This window comes from Chiloscyllium punctatum, chromosome 28 (assembly GCF_047496795.1).
Source record: "Chiloscyllium punctatum isolate Juve2018m chromosome 28, sChiPun1.3, whole genome shotgun sequence".
Lineage (NCBI taxonomy): Eukaryota > Metazoa > Chordata > Chondrichthyes > Orectolobiformes > Hemiscylliidae > Chiloscyllium > Chiloscyllium punctatum.
The window spans coordinates 83,488,296-83,503,337 of NC_092766.1; the positions used below are offsets into that span (position 1 = coordinate 83,488,296).

The 15,042-nt window shown below is 46.3% G+C and overlaps 9 non-coding genes across 9 annotated transcripts; all 9 read right to left on the minus strand.

Annotated features, from left to right (window-relative positions):
• Positions 1-1,041: 1,041 nt before the first annotated feature.
• Positions 1,042-1,114, minus strand: trnav-cac (transfer RNA valine (anticodon CAC)). Its single transcript has one exon. It is a non-coding gene; the product is annotated as a tRNA-Val (tRNA).
• Positions 1,115-2,639: 1,525 nt separating this feature from the next.
• On the minus strand, positions 2,640-2,721 carry trnal-cag (transfer RNA leucine (anticodon CAG)). The gene has a single exon. It is a non-coding gene; the product is annotated as a tRNA-Leu (tRNA).
• A 1,649-nt stretch (positions 2,722-4,370) lies between these two features.
• On the minus strand, positions 4,371-4,443 carry trnav-cac (transfer RNA valine (anticodon CAC)). The gene has a single exon. It is a non-coding gene; the product is annotated as a tRNA-Val (tRNA).
• A 1,525-nt stretch (positions 4,444-5,968) lies between these two features.
• Positions 5,969-6,050, minus strand: trnal-cag (transfer RNA leucine (anticodon CAG)). Its single transcript has one exon. It is a non-coding gene; the product is annotated as a tRNA-Leu (tRNA).
• A 1,649-nt stretch (positions 6,051-7,699) lies between these two features.
• On the minus strand, positions 7,700-7,772 carry trnav-cac (transfer RNA valine (anticodon CAC)). The gene has a single exon. It is a non-coding gene; the product is annotated as a tRNA-Val (tRNA).
• A 1,525-nt stretch (positions 7,773-9,297) lies between these two features.
• On the minus strand, positions 9,298-9,379 carry trnal-cag (transfer RNA leucine (anticodon CAG)). Its single transcript has one exon. It is a non-coding gene; the product is annotated as a tRNA-Leu (tRNA).
• Positions 9,380-11,028: 1,649 nt separating this feature from the next.
• trnav-cac (transfer RNA valine (anticodon CAC)) lies at positions 11,029-11,101 on the minus strand. The gene has a single exon. It is a non-coding gene; the product is annotated as a tRNA-Val (tRNA).
• A 1,525-nt stretch (positions 11,102-12,626) lies between these two features.
• On the minus strand, positions 12,627-12,708 carry trnal-cag (transfer RNA leucine (anticodon CAG)). The gene has a single exon. It is a non-coding gene; the product is annotated as a tRNA-Leu (tRNA).
• A 1,649-nt stretch (positions 12,709-14,357) lies between these two features.
• Positions 14,358-14,430, minus strand: trnav-cac (transfer RNA valine (anticodon CAC)). Its single transcript has one exon. It is a non-coding gene; the product is annotated as a tRNA-Val (tRNA).
• Positions 14,431-15,042: the final 612 nt, after the last annotated feature.

The window sequence follows — 15,042 nt, forward strand, 5'->3', positions numbered from 1 at the left end:
GCTGCAGAGATGTTCACTCCTGGACATCAGCCACATGGATAGCAACTGAGTTGGAAACCTGTGTGGGAATCGACGAGAAGCGACTCAATAAATTTTGCTCAATTCCATGGTGCTTATTAGAAATGCATTTTCTGTTCACCTCAATCTAAAAGGCAGTTTCTCAACATAGTAACAAAGTCAAAAGGTAATTACCTCACCCCACCCCCACTCCGGAAGAGGTGCTAACTGCCCTTGATTGCTTTTTGTTCTCGATGTGAAGAGCTCTCACGCCTCTGAGTCACCTTCACGTGTCTGGTTGCTGAGTGAGTCACAAAGAAGGAGTTTCTCCAGAGCTGCAACTGCCTGACTTCCCCACTCGACTTCGCCGTTTACATTTTCCTGCTCCTCAGTGATTTCAAGAAAACCAAATGGATGCGATGTCATTCTGTAACCTCTCTGTCGATTCCTCCGTTTCAGTTCCAACGTGGCTTAGGTCTCGGGGCGCACCTTAATACTAGCGACACCATGAAAGCACAGGTCCAGAGGTTCCTCTGAGAGTGTAATTTCTTTCATTGCTGTTGCTGATTGAAAGAGCCACTCAAGTGCGAACTGCTCCAAAACATGATTCAGGACCTCTGGTGCCAATTCTCGTACGTTGAATAACGACAGACAGCTTCCAAACGAGGCCTTTCAGAGACGCCTTTGGGGTACATTTAACAGACAGACAAGTTCAGGAATCCGTGGTGCACTGTGACACCAGCGCATCAGCTTCTTCCCTGTCTTTGAACCGAGCCGCCTGCGCAAGGAATGCAAATGCGGTACTGCTTTTCGTAGAAGAATCAGAAGGGGGTAACTACACTCTCAAACAGAATTGCATATGATCAGAACCAGTTTGGATAAAAACTTTACAATTCTTTGCACAGTCATTAAATGGAATTGCATTACATTTCACTACGCGAGCAGATTTGTTCAAGCAACTTCGAAGGCAGGTTTGCAGATGGGAAAGCAAGCAAGAAAGCACCGTTCTTGTCCATGTAAAAGGCTGCCGATGAAGAACAAAGCAGTTTCTGCCCAGTTTCGAACTGGGGACCTTTCGCGCGTGAGGCGAACGTGATGACCACTACACTACAGAAACAAGCCGCAGCCGCCCATCCGGCAGCTCAGGGGCATCCAGCACTGAAAGTTGAAGCCATTCTTCGTTTCACCTTTCTGTTTCCAATAGCTCGTTGTTGTCCAGCGTAATTGACATCTTCAAAACATAAAAAAAAGACACGTGAAATTGATGATAAAATATAGACAAGGATGTGGTCAATGTTTGGACCGTAGGGCGAGGTCGACTAGGCTGGGACGACTTTCCCTGCAGCGTAACGACTGCGACATGATCTAATGGAAGGGTTGGAAACTGAGTATTTACGTGTTTTACCCAAGTTGGGGTGAGTTGAAAACTCGAGAGCATAGGTTTAAGGTGAGTGGGCTGAAATTGACAAAGGACCTGAGGCACATTTCCCACACAGAAGGTTGTGCGTGTATGGAATGAGCTCCCAGAGGAAGCGGAGGAGGCTCTGAAAATTGCATGAGTTTCTGGATAGGATGGGTTGAGAGGGTTTGGGGCCAAATACTGGGGAACCGGACTTGTTTATATTTGGCTATGTGCTGAGCATGGACGAGATACACCGAAGTATCTGTTTCCACGCGGTGTCCCCCAAAAACGTTGTGTTGCTTACACCTGCTTTAAAGGATTACTTTTTAGCGGAGCTTGCCGTCGCAGTCTGTGGCACAATCCTTTACTGTGTTCGATGCTCACGGGAAAGGTAGTATTGCGAAACACTGCAGAAAGGAACGACTTCCTTACTTTTGCTCCGACTGACCATACTCTGTGAAATTTTCCCAGATCCTCAGTTAAGGACTTTTGCAGCTGGAAGTTTCCTCAGAAACGCTGTTAACTCGTAAAGTATTGAGCGAATCGCAAAACAGAAAGCATTTAACACGGAACACAAACAAAGCTGGCATACCTAATGCATTTTCAGACACAGAGGTGCATGAATGCTAAATGTGAGACAGTCCGAGGGCATGATTTATAAAGTAATCTCACAACTAACAACAGGACAATTCCAAACTACTCTTTCACACATACTGCAGCCTTAGGGAACCACCACTTCCCAGACAATACTGAAAAGAGAGAAAGAAAGAACCTAATAAGAATGGGCCATAAAAAGTGAATTTCACCAATCACAGTCTCGATTAGATTACCTTTCCCTTCCGATGTCTCCAGGACGGAAACAAAGGAAATGGGAGAAATTCAACAACATATCACATCGAAATTCGTTGGAACGATTTTCCCATTGGCCGAAAAACCAAATAACGACGAGTCGAGTCACCCCAGGACTTTGTTTCACAACAGCGATGAAATACCGGTCTCCATTCGGTTCCAGTACAAGCTCAACTTGCCTTGAACAGCACAGCTGCTTGCGATTTTCTGCGCGGGAGGCGAACACGATCATGACAGACAGAGACACTTTGAAATATTCGGCACTATCCCACACCACAGTTAATTCCCCGGGAAGCAAAGCCATTTTACTTTTGTTTTCAACATCAATACAGTGGGGACAGAAACAGCATTTTAACAAAAAAGCTGCAGCGTTGGAGTTGATCTGCAGAAATGGCAGTGGTGGGATTCGAACCCACGCCCCTTTCGAGACTGGAACCTGGATCCAGCGCCTTAGACCGCTCGGCCACACTACCAGCCGGCCGCGCGCACCATTTTCTTGCGTTTCCAACTGTGCTCTCCTGCATAACAACAGATGCCAAGTCACATGAAAATGGTTCCATGATCCCTCTCCGACTCGTACAGCTGCTGGGATGTGCCCGTCTACAATATCAATTTCGCAGCAGATAATGAGAGCCCATCAATCCAGACAAAAATCAATGGTAAGCTGAGTCTATCTTCTCAGACTCCTTTCAGCTCCAAATGTATCTGTGAGAATATATGTTCGGTTATGATTTGGTCAAATAACCACGAGCTGCTTGACATTACTGCAATTTCGATTCTTGCTTTGCTAAATGATTTCACCCATTGCTTGAAACAGGGCAAGTTTCACGTTTACGCGGAACATGAAGCACACCGGACTACAGGGAAAATGCACAAAGCCGTGTTCCACATCATACCGTGCAGCGTAATTTCAGTCACTGTGTCTGTTTTGCAGAAAAAGAGTCCCAAACAATGTACTCCACCCTAAAACCGGAGGTCGCATTCCTATTCGAGAACGACAGATCACATTGTGAGCATGCTCTGACCTCGGAGCCAGTTCGAGATGCCACTTTCCTTGCCTTTTACCCTAACCGTGCAATTTGCTGCAGAGATGTTCACTCCTGGACATCAGCCACATGGATAGCAACTGAGTTGGAAACCTGTGTGGGAATCGACGAGAAGCGACTCAATAAATTTTGCTCAATTCCATGGTGCTTATTAGAAATGCATTTTCTGTTCACCTCAATCTAAAAGGCAGTTTCTCAACATAGTAACAAAGTCAAAAGGTAATTACCTCACCCCACCCCCACTCCGGAAGAGGTGCTAACTGCCCTTGATTGCTTTTTGTTCTCGATGTGAAGAGCTCTCACGCCTCTGAGTCACCTTCACGTGTCTGGTTGCTGAGTGAGTCACAAAGAAGGAGTTTCTCCAGAGCTGCAACTGCCTGACTTCCCCACTCGACTTCGCCGTTTACATTTTCCTGCTCCTCAGTGATTTCAAGAAAACCAAATGGATGCGATGTCATTCTGTAACCTCTCTGTCGATTCCTCCGTTTCAGTTCCAACGTGGCTTAGGTCTCGGGGCGCACCTTAATACTAGCGACACCATGAAAGCACAGGTCCAGAGGTTCCTCTGAGAGTGTAATTTCTTTCATTGCTGTTGCTGATTGAAAGAGCCACTCAAGTGCGAACTGCTCCAAAACATGATTCAGGACCTCTGGTGCCAATTCTCGTACGTTGAATAACGACAGACAGCTTCCAAACGAGGCCTTTCAGAGACGCCTTTGGGGTACATTTAACAGACAGACAAGTTCAGGAATCCGTGGTGCACTGTGACACCAGCGCATCAGCTTCTTCCCTGTCTTTGAACCGGGCCGCCTGCGCAAGGAATGCAAATGCGGTACTGCTTTTCGTAGAAGAATCAGAAGGGGGTAACTACACTCTCAAACAGAATTGCATATGATCAGAACCAGTTTGGATAAAAACTTTACAATTCTTTGCACAGTCATTAAATGGAATTGCATTACATTTCACTACGCGAGCAGATTTGTTCAAGCAACTTCGAAGGCAGGTTTGCAGATGGGAAAGCAAGCAAGAAAGCACCGTTCTTGTCCATGTAAAAGGCTGCCGATGAAGAACAAAGCAGTTTCTGCCCAGTTTCGAACTGGGGACCTTTCGCGTGTGAGGCGAACGTGATGACCACTACACTACAGAAACAAGCCGCAGCCGCCCATCCGGCAGCTCAGGGGCATCCAGCACTGAAAGTTGAAGCCATTCTTCGTTTCACCTTTCTGTTTCCAATAGCTCGTTGTTGTCCAGCGTAATTGACATCTTCAAAACATAAAAAAAAGACACGTGAAATTGATGATAAAATATAGACAAGGATGTGGTCAATGTTTGGACCGTAGGGCGAGGTCGACTAGGCTGGGACGACTTTCCCTGCAGCGTAACGACTGCGACATGATCTAATGGAAGGGTTGGAAACTGAGTATTTACGTGTTTTACCCAAGTTGGGGTGAGTTGAAAACTCGAGAGCATAGGTTTAAGGTGAGTGGGCTGAAATTGACAAAGGACCTGAGGCACATTTCCCACACAGAAGGTTGTGCGTGTATGGAATGAGCTCCCAGAGGAAGCGGAGGAGGCTCTGAAAATTGCATGAGTTTCTGGATAGGATGGGTTGAGAGGGTTTGGGGCCAAATACTGGGGAACCGGACTTGTTTATATTTGGCTATGTGCTGAGCATGGAGGAGATACACCGAAGTATCTGTTTCCACGCGGTGTCCCCCAAAAACGTTGTGTTGCTTACACCTGCTTTAAAGGATTACTTTTTAGCGGAGCTTGCCGTCGCAGTCTGTGGCACAATCCTTTACTGTGTTCGATGCTCACGGGAAAGGTAGTATTGCGAAACACTGCAGAAAGGAACGACTTCCTTACTTTTGCTCCGACTGACCATACTCTGTGAAATTTTCCCAGATCCTCAGTTAAGGACTTTTGCAGCTGGAAGTTTCCTCAGAAACGCTGTTAACTCGTAAAGTATTGAGCGAATCGCAAAACAGAAAGCATTTAACACGGAACACAAACAAAGCTGGCATACCTAATGCATTTTCAGACACAGAGGTGCATGAATGCTAAATGTGAGACAGTCCGAGGGCATGATTTATAAAGTAATCTCACAACTAACAACAGGACAATTCCAAACTACTCTTTCACACATACTGCAGCCTTAGGGAACCACCACTTCCCAGACAATACTGAAAAGAGAGAAAGAAAGAACCTAATAAGAATGGGCCATAAAAAGTGAATTTCACCAATCACAGTCTCGATTAGATTACCTTTCCCTTCCGATGTCTCCAGGACGGAAACGAAGGAAATGGGAGAAATTCAACAACATATCACATCGAAATTCGTTGGAACGATTTTCCCATTGGCCGAAAAACCAAATAACGACGAGTCGAGTCACCCCAGGACTTTGTTTCACAACAGCGATGAAATACCGGTCTCCATTCGGTTCCAGTACAAGCTCAACTTGCCTGGAACAGCACAGCTGCTTGCGATTTTCTGCGCGGGAGGCGAACACGATCATGACAGACAGAGACACTTTGAAATATTCGGCACTATCCCACACCACAGTTAATTCCCCGGGAAGCAAAGCCATTTTACTTTTGTTTTCAACATCAATACAGTGGGGACAGAAACAGCATTTTAACAAAAAAGCTGCAGCGTTGGAGTTGATCTGCAGAAATGGCAGTGGTGGGATTCGAACCCACGCCCCTTTCGAGACTGGAACCTGGATCCAGCGCCTTAGACCGCTCGGCCACACTACCAGCCGGCCGCGCGCACCATTTTCTTGCGTTTCCAACTGTGCTCTCCTGCATAACAACAGATGCCAAGTCACATGAAAATGGTTCCATGATCCCTCTCCGACTCGCACAGCTGCTGGGATGTGCCCGTCTACAATATCAATTTCGCAGCAGATAATGAGAGCCCATCAATCCAGACAAAAATCAATGGTAAGCTGAGTCTATCTTCTCAGACTCCTTTCAGCTCCAAATGTATCTGTGAGAATATATGTTCGGTTATGATTTGGTCAAATAACCACGAGCTGCTTGACATTACTGCAATTTCGATTCTTGCTTTGCTAAATGATTTCACCCATTGCTTGAAACAGGGCAAGTTTCACGTTTACGCGGAACATGAAGCACACCGGACTACAGGGAAAATGCACAAAGCCGTGTTCCACATCATACCGTGCAGCGTAATTTCAGTCACTGTGTCTGTTTTGCAGAAAAAGAGTCCCAAACAATGTACTCCACCCTAAAACCGGAGGTCGCATTCCTATTCGAGAACGACAGATCACATTGTGAGCATGCTCTGACCTCGGAGCCAGTTCGAGATGCCACTTTCCTTGCCTTTTACCCTAACCGTGCAATTTGCTGCAGAGATGTTCACTCCTGGACATCAGCCACATGGATAGCAACTGAGTTGGAAACCTGTGTGGGAATCGACGAGAAGCGACTCAATAAATTTTGCTCAATTCCATGGTGCTTATTAGAAATGCATTTTCTGTTCACCTCAGTCTAAAAGGCAGTTTCTCAACATAGTAACAAAGTCAAAAGGTAATTACCTCACCCCACCCCCACTCCGGAAGAGGTGCTAACTGCCCTTGATTGCTTTTTGTTCTCGATGTGAAGAGCTCTCACGCCTCTGAGTCACCTTCACGTGTCTGGTTGCTGAGTGAGTCACAAAGAAGGAGTTTCTCCAGAGCTGCAACTGCCTGACTTCCCCACTCGACTTCGCCGTTTACATTTTCCTGCTCCTCAGTGATTTCAAGAAAACCAAATGGATGCGATGTCATTCTGTAACCTCTCTGTCGATTCCTCCGTTTCAGTTCCAACGTGGCTTAGGTCTCGGGGCGCACCTTAATACTAGCGACACCATGAAAGCACAGGTCCAGAGGTTCCTCTGAGAGTGTAATTTCTTTCATTGCTGTTGCTGATTGAAAGAGCCACTCAAGTGCGAACTGCTCCAAAACATGATTCAGGACCTCTGGTGCCAATTCTCGTACGTTGAATAACGACAGACAGCTTCCAAACGAGGCCTTTCAGAGACGCCTTTGGGGTACATTTAACAGACAGACAAGTTCAGGAATCCGTGGTGCACTGTGACACCAGCGCATCAGCTTCTTCCCTGTCTTTGAACCGAGCCGCCTGCGCAAGGAATGCAAATGCGGTACTGCTTTTCGTAGAAGAATCAGAAGGGGGTAACTACACTCTCAAACAGAATTGCATATGATCAGAACCAGTTTGGATAAAAACTTTACAATTCTTTGCACAGTCATTAAATGGAATTGCATTACATTTCACTACGCCAGCAGATTTGTTCAAGCAACTTCGAAGGCAGGTTTGCAGATGGGAAAGCAAGCAAGAAAGCACCGTTCTTGTCCATGTAAAAGGCTGCCGATGAAGAACAAAGCAGTTTCTGCCCAGTTTCGAACTGGGGACCTTTCGCGTGTGAGGCGAACGTGATGACCACTACACTACAGAAACAAGCCGCAGCCGCCCATCCGGCAGCTCAGGGGCATCCAGCACTGAAAGTTGAAGCCATTCTTCGTTTCACCTTTCTGTTTCCAATAGCTCGTTGTTGTCCAGCGTAATTGACATCTTCAAAACATAAAAAAAAGACACGTGAAATTGATGATAAAATATAGACAAGGATGTGGTCAATGTTTGGACCGTAGGGCGAGGTCGACTAGGCTGGGACGACTTTCCCTGCAGCGTAACGACTGCGACATGATCTAATGGAAGGGTTGGAAACTGAGTATTTACGTGTTTTACCCAAGTTGGGGTGAGTTGAAAACTCGAGAGCATAGGTTTAAGGTGAGTGGGCTGAAATTGACAAAGGACCTGAGGCACATTTCCCACACAGAAGGTTGTGCGTGTATGGAATGAGCTCCCAGAGGAAGCGGAGGAGGCTCTGAAAATTGCATGAGTTTCTGGATAGGATGGGTTGAGAGGGTTTGGGGCCAAATACTGGGGAACCGGACTTGTTTATATTTGGCTATGTGCTGAGCATGGACGAGATACACCGAAGTATCTGTTTCCACGCGGTGTCCCCCAAAAACGTTGTGTTGCTTACACCTGCTTTAAAGGATTACTTTTTAGCGGAGCTTGCCGTCGCAGTCTGTGGCACAATCCTTTACTGTGTTCGATGCTCACGGGAAAGGTAGTATTGCGAAACACTGCAGAAAGGAACGACTTCCTTACTTTTGCTCCGACTGACCATACTCTGTGAAATTTTCCCAGATCCTCAGTTAAGGACTTTTGCAGCTGGAAGTTTCCTCAGAAACGCTGTTAACTCGTAAAGTATTGAGCGAATCGCAAAACAGAAAGCATTTAACACGGAACACAAACAAAGCTGGCATACCTAATGCATTTTCAGACACAGAGGTGCATGAATGCTAAATGTGAGACAGTCCGAGGGCATGATTTATAAAGTAATCTCACAACTAACAACAGGACAATTCCAAACTACTCTTTCACACATACTGCAGCCTTAGGGAACCACCACTTCCCAGACAATACTGAAAAGAGAGAAAGAAAGAACCTAATAAGAATGGGCCATAAAAAGTGAATTTCACCAATCACAGTCTCGATTAGATTACCTTTCCCTTCCGATGTCTCCAGGACGGAAACGAAGGAAATGGGAGAAATTCAACAACATATCACATCGAAATTCGTTGGAACGATTTTCCCATTGGCCGAAAAACCAAATAACGACGAGTCGAGTCACCCCAGGACTTTGTTTCACAACAGCGATGAAATACCGGTCTCCATTCGGTTCCAGTACAAGCTCAACTTGCCTGGAACAGCACAGCTGCTTGCGATTTTCTGCGCGGGAGGCGAACACGATCATGACAGACAGAGACACTTTGAAATATTCGGCACTATCCCACACCACAGTTAATTCCCCGGGAAGCAAAGCCATTTTACTTTTGTTTTCAACATCAATACAGTGGGGACAGAAACAGCATTTTAACAAAAAAGCTGCAGCGTTGGAGTTGATCTGCAGAAATGGCAGTGGTGGGATTCGAACCCACGCCCCTTTCGAGACTGGAACCTGGATCCAGCGCCTTAGACCGCTCGGCCACACTACCAGCCGGCCGCGCGCACCATTTTCTTGCGTTTCCAACTGTGCTCTCCTGCATAACAACAGATGCCAAGTCACATGAAAATGGTTCCATGATCCCTCTCCGACTCGCACAGCTGCTGGGATGTGCCCGTCTACAATATCAATTTCGCAGCAGATAATGAGAGCCCATCAATCCAGACAAAAATCAATGGTAAGCTGAGTCTATCTTCTCAGACTCCTTTCAGCTCCAAATGTATCTGTGAGAATATATGTTCGGTTATGATTTGGTCAAATAACCACGAGCTGCTTGACATTACTGCAATTTCGATTCTTGCTTTGCTAAATGATTTCACCCATTGCTTGAAACAGGGCAAGTTTCACGTTTACGCGGAACATGAAGCACACCGGACTACAGGGAAAATGCACAAAGCCGTGTTCCACATCATACCGTGCAGCGTAATTTCAGTCACTGTGTCTGTTTTGCAGAAAAAGAGTCCCAAACAATGTACTCCACCCTAAAACCGGAGGTCGCATTCCTATTCGAGAACGACAGATCACATTGTGAGCATGCTCTGACCTCGGAGCCAGTTCGAGATGCCACTTTCCTTGCCTTTTACCCTAACCGTGCAATTTGCTGCAGAGATGTTCACTCCTGGACATCAGCCACATGGATAGCAACTGAGTTGGAAACCTGTGTGGGAATCGACGAGAAGCGACTCAATAAATTTTGCTCAATTCCATGGTGCTTATTAGAAATGCATTTTCTGTTCACCTCAATCTAAAAGGCAGTTTCTCAACATAGTAACAAAGTCAAAAGGTAATTACCTCACCCCACCCCCACTCCGGAAGAGGTGCTAACTGCCCTTGATTGCTTTTTGTTCTCGATGTGAAGAGCTCTCACGCCTCTGAGTCACCTTCACGTGTCTGGTTGCTGAGTGAGTCACAAAGAAGGAGTTTCTCCAGAGCTGCAACTGCCTGACTTCCCCACTCGACTTCGCCGTTTACATTTTCCTGCTCCTCAGTGATTTCAAGAAAACCAAATGGATGCGATGTCATTCTGAAACCTCTCTGTCGATTCCTCCGTTTCAGTTCCAACGTGGCTTAGGTCTCGGGGCGCACCTTAATACTAGCGACACCATGAAAGCACAGGTCCAGAGGTTCCTCTGAGAGTGTAATTTCTTTCATTGCTGTTGCTGATTGAAAGAGCCACTCAAGTGCGAACTGCTCCAAAACATGATTCAGGACCTCTGGTGCCAATTCTCGTACGTTGAATAACGACAGACAGCTTCCAAACGAGGCCTTTCAGAGACGCCTTTGGGGTACATTTAACAGACAGACAAGTTCAGGAATCCGTGGTGGACTGTGACACCAGCGCATCAGCTTCTTCCCTGTCTTTGAACCGAGCCGCCTGCGCAAGGAATGCAAATGCGGTACTGCTTTTCGTAGAAGAATCAGAAGGGGGTAACTACACTCTCAAACAGAATTGCATATGATCAGAACCAGTTTGGATAAAAACTTTACAATTCTTTGCACAGTCATTAAATGGAATTGCATTACATTTCACTACGCGAGCAGATTTGTTCAAGCAACTTCGAAGGCAGGTTTGCAGATGGGAAAGCAAGCAAGAAAGCACCGTTCTTGTCCATGTAAAAGGCTGCCGATGAAGAACAAAGCAGTTTCTGCCCAGTTTCGAACTGGGGACCTTTCGCGTGTGAGGCGAACGTGATGACCACTACACTACAGAAACAAGCCGCAGCCGCCCATCCGGCAGCTCAGGGGCATCCAGCACTGAAAGTTGAAGCCATTCTTCGTTTCACCTTTCTGTTTCCAATAGCTCGTTGTTGTCCAGCGTAATTGACATCTTCAAAACATAAAAAAGAGACACGTGAAATTGATGATAAAATATAGACAAGGATGTGGTCAATGTTTGGACCGTAGGGCGAGGTCGACTAGGCTGGGACGACTTTCCCTGCAGCGTAACGACTGCGACATGATCTAATGGAAGGGTTGGAAACTGAGTATTTACGTGTTTTACCCAAGTTGGGGTGAGTTGAAAACTCGAGAGCATAGGTTTAAGGTGAGTGGGCTGAAATTGACAAAGGACCTGAGGCACATTTCCCACACAGAAGGTTGTGCGTGTATGGAATGAGCTCCCAGAGGAAGCGGAGGAGGCTCTGAAAATTGCATGAGTTTCTGGATAGGATGGGTTGAGAGGGTTTGGGGCCAAATACTGGGGAACCGGACTTGTTTATATTTGGCTATGTGCTGAGCATGGACGAGATACACCGAAGTATCTGTTTCCACGCGGTGTCCCCCAAAAACGTTGTGTTGCTTACACCTGCTTTAAAGGATTACTTTTTAGCGGAGCTTGCCGTCGCAGTCTGTGGCACAATCCTTTACTGTGTTCGATGCTCACGGGAAAGGTAGTATTGCGAAACACTGCAGAAAGGAACGACTTCCTTACTTTTGCTCCGACTGACCATACTCTGTGAAATTTTCCCAGATCCTCAGTTAAGGACTTTTGCAGCTGGAAGTTTCCTCAGAAACGCTGTTAACTCGTAAAGTATTGAGCGAATCGCAAAACAGAAAGCATTTAACACGGAACACAAACAAAGCTGGCATACCTAATGCATTTTCAGACACAGAGGTGCATGAATGCTAAATGTGAGACAGTCCGAGGGCATGATTTATAAAGTAATCTCACAACTAACAACAGGACAATTCCAAACTACTCTTTCACACATACTGCAGCCTTAGGGAACCACCACTTCCCAGACAATACTGAAAAGAGAGAAAGAAAGAACCTAATAAGAATGGGCCATAAAAAGTGAATTTCACCAATCACAGTCTCGATTAGATTACCTTTCCCTTCCGATGTCTCCAGGACGGAAACGAAGGAAATGGGAGAAATTCAACAACATATCACATCGAAATTCGTTGGAACGATTTTCCCATTGGCCGAAAAACCAAATAACGACGAGTCGAGTCACCCCAGGACTTTGTTTCACAACAGCGATGAAATACCGGTCTCCATTCGGTTCCAGTACAAGCTCAACTTGCCTGGAACAGCACAGCTGCTTGCGATTTTCTGCGCGGGAGGCGAACACGATCATGACAGACAGAGACACTTTGAAATATTCGGCACTATCCCACACCACAGTTAATTCCCCGGGAAGCAACGCCATTTTACTTTTGTTTTCAACATCAATACAGTGGGGACAGAAACAGCATTTTAACAAAAAAGCTGCAGCGTTGGAGTTGATCTGCAGAAATGGCAGTGGTGGGATTCGAACCCACGCCCCTTTCGAGATTGGAACCTGGATCCAGCGCCTTAGACCGCTCGGCCACACTACCAGCCGGCCGCGCGCACCATTTTCTTGCGTTTCCAACTGTGCTCTCCTGCATAACAACAGATGCCAAGTCACATGAAAATGGTTCCATGATCCCTCTCCGACTCGCACAGCTGCTGGGATGTGCCCGTCTACAATATCAATTTCGCAGCAGATAATGAGAGCCCATCAATCCAGACAAAAATCAATGGTAAGCTGAGTCTATCTTCTCAGACTCCTTTCAGCTCCAAATGTATCTGTGAGAATATATGTTCGGTTATGATTTGGTCAAATAACCACGGGCTGCTTGACATTACTGCAATTTCGATTCTTGCTTTGCTAAATGATTTCACCCATTGCTTGAAACAGGGCAAGTTTCACGTTTACGCGGAACATGAAGCACACCGGACTACAGGGAAAATGCACAAAGCCGTGTTCCACATCATACCGTGCAGCGTAATTTCAGTCACTGTGTCTGTTTTGCAGAAAAAGAGTCCCAAACAATGTACTCCACCCTAAAACCGGAGGTCGCATTCCTATTCGAGAACGACAGATCACATTGTGAGCATGCTCTGACCTCGGAGCCAGTTCGAGATGCCACTTTCCTTGCCTTTTACCCTAACCGTGCAATTTGCTGCAGAGATGTTCACTCCTGGACATCAGCCACATGGATAGCAACTGAGTTGGAAACCTGTGTGGGAATCGACGAGAAGCGACTCAATAAATTTTGCTCAATTCCATGGTGCTTATTAGAAATGCATTTTCTGTTCACCTCAGTCTAAAAGGCAGTTTCTCAACATAGTAACAAAGTCAAAAGGTAATTACCTCACCCCACCCCCACTCCGGAAGAGGTGCTAACTGCCCTTGATTGCTTTTTGTTCTCGATGTGAAGAGCTCTCACGCCTCTGAGTCACCTTCACGTGTCTGGTTGCTGAGTGAGTCACAAAGAAGGAGTTTCTCCAGAGCTGCAACTGCCTGACTTCCCCACTCGACTTCGCCGTTTACATTTTCCTGCTCCTCAGTGATTTCAAGAAAACCAAATGGATGCGATGTCATTCTGTAACCTCTCTGTCGATTCCTCCGTTTCAGTTCCAACGTGGCTTAGGTCTCGGGGCGCACCTTAATACTAGCGACACCATGAAAGCACAGGTCCAGAGGTTCCTCTGAGAGTGTAATTTCTTTCATTGCTGTTGCTGATTGAAAGAGCCACTCAAGTGCGAACTGCTCCAAAACATGATTCAGGACCTCTGGTGCCAATTCTCGTACGTTGAATAACGACAGACAGCTTCCAAACGAGGCCTTTCAGAGACGCCTTTGGGGTACATTTAACAGACAGACAAGTTCAGGAATCCGTGGTGCACTGTGACACCAGCGCATCAGCTTCTTCCCTGTCTTTGAACCGAGCCGCCTGCGCAAGGAATGCAAATGCGGTACTGCTTTTCGTAGAAGAATCAGAAGGGGGTAACTACACTCTCAAACAGAATTGCATATGATCAGAACCAGTTTGGATAAAAACTTTACAATTCTTTGCACAGTCATTAAATGGAATTGCATTACATTTCACTACGCGAGCAGATTTGTTCAAGCAACTTCGAAGGCAGGTTTGCAGATGGGAAAGCAAGCAAGAAAGCACCGTTCTTGTCCATGTAAAAGGCTGCCGATGAAGAACAAAGCAGTTTCTGCCCAGTTTCGAACTGGGGACCTTTCGCGTGTGAGGCGAACGTGATGACCACTACACTACAGAAACAAGCCGCAGCCGCCCATCCGGCAGCTCAGGGGCATCCAGCACTGAAAGTTGAAGCCATTCTTCGTTTCACCTTTCTGTTTCCAATAGCTCGTTGTTGTCCAGCGTAATTGACATCTTCAAAACATAAAAAAGAGACACGTGAAATTGATGATAAAATATAGACAAGGATGTGGTCAATGTTTGGACCGTAGGGCGAGGTCGACTAGGCTGGGACGACTTTCCCTGCAGCGTAACGACTGCGACATGATCTAATGGAAGGGTTGGAAACTGAGTATTTACGTGTTTTACCCAAGTTGGGGTGAGTTGAAAACTCGAGAGCATAGGTTTAAGGTGAGTGGGCTGAAATTGACAAAGGACCTGAGGCACATTTCCCACACAGAAGGTTGTGCGTGTATGGAATGAGCTCCCAGAGGAAGCGGAGGAGGCTCTGAAAATTGCATGAGTTTCTGGATAGGATGGGTTGAGAGGGTTTGGGGCCAAATACTGGGGAACCGGACTTGTTTATATTTGGCTATGTGCTGAGCATGGAGGAGATACACCGAAGTATCTGTTTCCACGCGGTGTCCCCCAAAAACGTTGTGTTGCTTACACCTGCTTTAAAGGATTACTTTT